The sequence below is a fragment of the Pteropus vampyrus genome, unplaced genomic scaffold, assembly GCF_000151845.1.
Source record: "Pteropus vampyrus isolate Shadow unplaced genomic scaffold, Pvam_2.0 Scaffold27, whole genome shotgun sequence".
NCBI classification, from domain to species: Eukaryota; Metazoa; Chordata; class Mammalia; order Chiroptera; family Pteropodidae; genus Pteropus; species Pteropus vampyrus.
Genome location: NW_011888808.1, coordinates 7,120,755 through 7,125,122, shown reverse-complemented (window position 1 = coordinate 7,125,122; position 4,368 = coordinate 7,120,755). Strand labels below are relative to the sequence as shown.

Here is a 4,368-nt window from a genome sequence, read left to right as displayed (position 1 = left end):
TGTTCATAAAATGTTTACTTATGATTTGTTTCCATTCAGTAAGAAATGTTATTTTAAAATTTCAGAAAAAAAAAGAAGAAACCCAAGAAAATTGAAATAATTAGAAAACAAAAACAAAAATTTGTTTTACTACTAATTTTCTTTTAAGTGGTATCAATCTTTACCTTGTTAGAAAATGTCTTATTTTCAATATATATATTTATGTAAATGCAAATTAACAGAAGTTTAACTCAAAGATATGAAATATATTCTATTTTCCCTAAGATATAAGCTATTTGTTAAGTTAAATCAATTTGATAACATGAATTATTACAGGTTAAATTAAATATGTATAAATTTGGACTTCCATATAATATGTTACATTGAAGAAGGTCATGTCTTTACTGGGAAATAAATTTAATGAACAATTTTACTGGAACTGTACTCCTTACATTACAAAGGGATATTTTCCAGTTAAAGAAAAAAAAGCTGATGCTTGGACTCTGTTATTCACATGGTTTTAATGTTTCACTGATGTGAAAACAAGATCCTCATAGCATAAGTTGATAAGTAAATCCTACCTAAATCGATATGTATAATTGATAAAATGCATTGTACATTGTCAAATATCACTAAGAAATCCACAACCAGTTCTTTGAAATCCTTTTTTTATGAAATAGCTTAAATATGTAAAGAATAAACATGAATTTCTCAGTAAGAGTGTCATTGAATTTTAGAGAACAGGAGGTCCAACCTTTTCAAAACCATTTGTTTTCTAAACTCATAGAAACTTTCTGCAAGTGACATCTCACAGAAAAACCCAATTTATTAAAAAGGAATTCGAAGTTTAAGAAGTTCTGTTTTATATAAAAAAGAGAAAGGTGTATTTCTCTGTTCCCCTAATTTCCCAATACCCCTCAGCAGAGGCCCTTATAATACCTTAAAGAACCCATAATGGGAGGTCAGGAGACAGTTTAGAAATCAAATAATAGATTTACTTGAATATTCAGGTTATTGAAATAAAATGCATGAGCCAGAAAGGTGAAGCATTTTATTCAGTATCACACATTTGGTCAGTTGTAAAATAAAGAGAAAAATTTCCTCACCTTTAGAAAATGTTTATTTGCAATCCCCAGGGACATTCTTTCCACTTGACACTGTACCTTCGTAGTCTAGACGTATACTTACACAATAACCGCTGCTCTATTGAACAGTTAAGATCTTCTTGTCTCAAGCACCAAGACTTGTCCTCTGTAGTGTCCCCAGCCAGGTAACTCGTCATTGTTTGACTTCCTAGGGTCCAGATGTCACAGAATACATGCTATGGAGCGGAGACAGCTGCTGCCACTGCTGCTGCTTCCTCTTCTCCTTCTCCCTTTTCCTTATGTTTCTTCTTCTAGTCTCATTTTTTTTTTCTTTCATTCTGCATTTTGAGGCACCTTGCATTTGTTTTCTTCCACATTGGTTTGACTTTTTGCTCAACAATTTTTTTTCTCAATACTTCCCACAAAATTGATATTAATGATGTCATTGTCCTCTCAGTTTCCTTGAAAAACTTGCTCAACTTTCCATCCACACTTTGATCGTATCCCCATCTGTTAATTTTTTTTTTTCCTGTTGCTTTTTACCTTAGTGAATTCTCTCTTTTTGACTTGGTTTTTAATTTTTATGTTCCAAACAAATACCTTTAATTTTCAAATGAATTCTGACGATCTTTTTATTTTCAATTACTGTCTATGTCTTATATACACTACTTATTCTTAAAATTCTTTATAAAAGATACTGTTCATGGTAGTGAAGGGACTGGGAGATAAAGAGACCCTTTCTATAATCAGACCAGGAGAGACCACTCAGGAGAGGCAATGCTCGGGCTGGTCAGTAACCCAGGAGATGAATTACAATGAAGGATTCTGCCTCCTTAGCAGTTGGTGAAGGTTACTGTCATTATATTATCCCCAAATGGTTTTTGAATATGGAGTATGGATCTCTGTGGAGAGTTTAACTAAGCTTCTCCATAGTATTGCTGCCTGGGAATCCATTTTGTTTGGCAAAGCGGCCTGCAGTGACCTTAAATTGACACTAGCTCCCTCATGCAAGTGCATGCCGTAGAAACTAGCCCTAGAATTCTACTAGTTGCAAGCAGTGCAAGTAGCTGGTCTGGACTTCTCCAATACCCCTTGTGATCAGCAGTCTCCCCTGCTACCCAGCACCTTCCCCTAAGTGCCTGTTAGATGAGACTCCTATCAAAACCCAGTTCTTTTGGTTTTAATTGACCAATTAATTGTGTCTTATCAAAACCCAGTTCTTTTGGTTTTAACTGACCAATTATCCTCAGCCTTGGAACTCAAAAGCACTTTACTCAAACTCTAAAAAAAAAAAAAAAAAAAAAAAAATTATGTGCCTCAAGTCTTGTTTCTCTGTCTGAATTCTGCCTTGATCTCCTTGTGTGGCCTCTCAAAGAACATGGAGTACTTCTTCTAGGACCTGTAAATAATAAACTTCTGTATTTCAGTCTCTCTTGTGGTCTATTGAACCAGAGTTCACCATCTGGCACTCTGTGCTTTACTTATTAAGTGCTAATTTTACAAATTCATACCTATCTCTTTGTAGTAAGACGCTTTTAGCACACACACATATTGAAGTGGCTTAAAGAGTCATGGGTGATTTTTTTCTTTCTTGTCCTTTACCAAAATAAAAAAGCCTAACTATAACATAAAGTAAAACTAGGAGTGGGCTTGTATACTTTCAAAGTATATGTCAAATTGGCTGCAGCATTTTGCCAGTGTGTGTTCTGGGGGAGAGGGGTGTGAGGGTGGGCACTGAGACTATTTTCCTTATGGAAAGCTACAAAGCAATCAAATTATATGTTCAAATAATATGTTCAACTAATAGACATACTTTCTATTTTTAATGTATTTCAGTCTTTATCACTATGTTGTAAAGCAATTTTCAGTATTAGATTGTTGTTTCTCAAAAGGTTGAATAAAAATAATAAAAGCTATGAAAAATAGAAGGAATAGGGCCCTTGATTGCCAGTTATAACAAAAGCATTAAAAGATAATGTCATCCTGTGACCCTGCTGTACAAAACAAATTTTCCTTATTGCTAATACTGTTCATAAGAAAATATTCACGTTTATGGCCATACCATTCTGAACGTGCCCGTTCTTGTCTGATCTCGGAAGCTAAGCGGGGTCGGGCCTGGTTAGTACTTGGATGGGAAACCACCTAGGAAGACCAAGTGCTATAGGCAGGAAAAAGAAAATGAATAATGAAAATATTTGCAATGTAATTAATAAGCTAAATTACATCATTCCTTAAATTTGGTAATTTACAAAATGCTAATAAGTCAATGCCCTCATTGGCAGGATAGGCTACAATGTGAGATTATAATAATTGCGTAGGCATATCTGATAGATAGGTGGATTGATGACCATCAGCCTATTATAAAACTCCTTCCCCAAGAATCTAACAACACATAAATATATCTATTTGCCCCACTAAGGAAAATAAATGTAAGGACACTATGAAAACTCAAGGTAAGAAGAGGAATTAAGCAGAAAGTTTGGAGGAGATATATAGAAACTGCATTTAAATATTTGGAAGAATATGTGGACATGGTACCTATAGGTAATTGATTAAGCAATATATCATAAATTTAGAATGTACAGAATGAAATAATATGAGTTTTCCCTGGTATTTTAGTTTTAAAACTTTAGCATGACGATACATCTATCTACGAGAGCTTACTAAATTGCCCAAATTTTGCTATAGCTGTTCTTGAGGAATCAGTTACGCCTTGCAATAATATAAGGAAAGAAAATAATAAAACATCTCAAGAGGAAAAGGTTAGATTGTTTTGTAATACTTGTGTCACATACCTCTACACTAAAGAGGCCAAGGAATCAGCTCTCTCTTTCTGACTATAAATTATAGATTGATAAATTGAGCCATGCTGTGGCTGAAAATTATTTGGTAGGCTATTCTATTATGGGTTTCTAACAGCTTTTGAGAAAAATTGCTATAATAACATGTTCTCTTTCGCCACTGTATCTGTACACATCAGATTTACATTGATTCTTCACACATGGTTATTAAGTGAGCTGGGTGTTCAGGGTCTTGCAATAATCAAACATTTGGAAGTAGTGAAAAAGAGATGGAGGCGAGGTAGTGGATGAGACTCAAAGGAATTGCAGAGTCTGAATCTTTTCTGTATCACAAGAAAGACCATCAAAATGTCCCCATTGGCAAAGGGGCTCTCAAAAGTGGACAGAATAACATGTTCTCTGAATACTTTTCATAACAAGCATTCTCTAAGCTCTTGACCACACAAGCAGAAATTCCCATGGGGAAATAGAATAGGTATTACCTCCCAAGACTGAACAGCTTT

General features: G+C 34.4%; 1 pseudogene; it reads left to right on the top strand.

Annotated features, from left to right (window-relative positions):
• Nucleotides 1–3,112: 3,112 nt before the first annotated feature.
• Nucleotides 3,113–3,231, top strand: LOC111737520 (annotated as a pseudogene).
• The last annotated feature ends 1,137 nt before the right edge of the window (nt 3,232–4,368 follow it).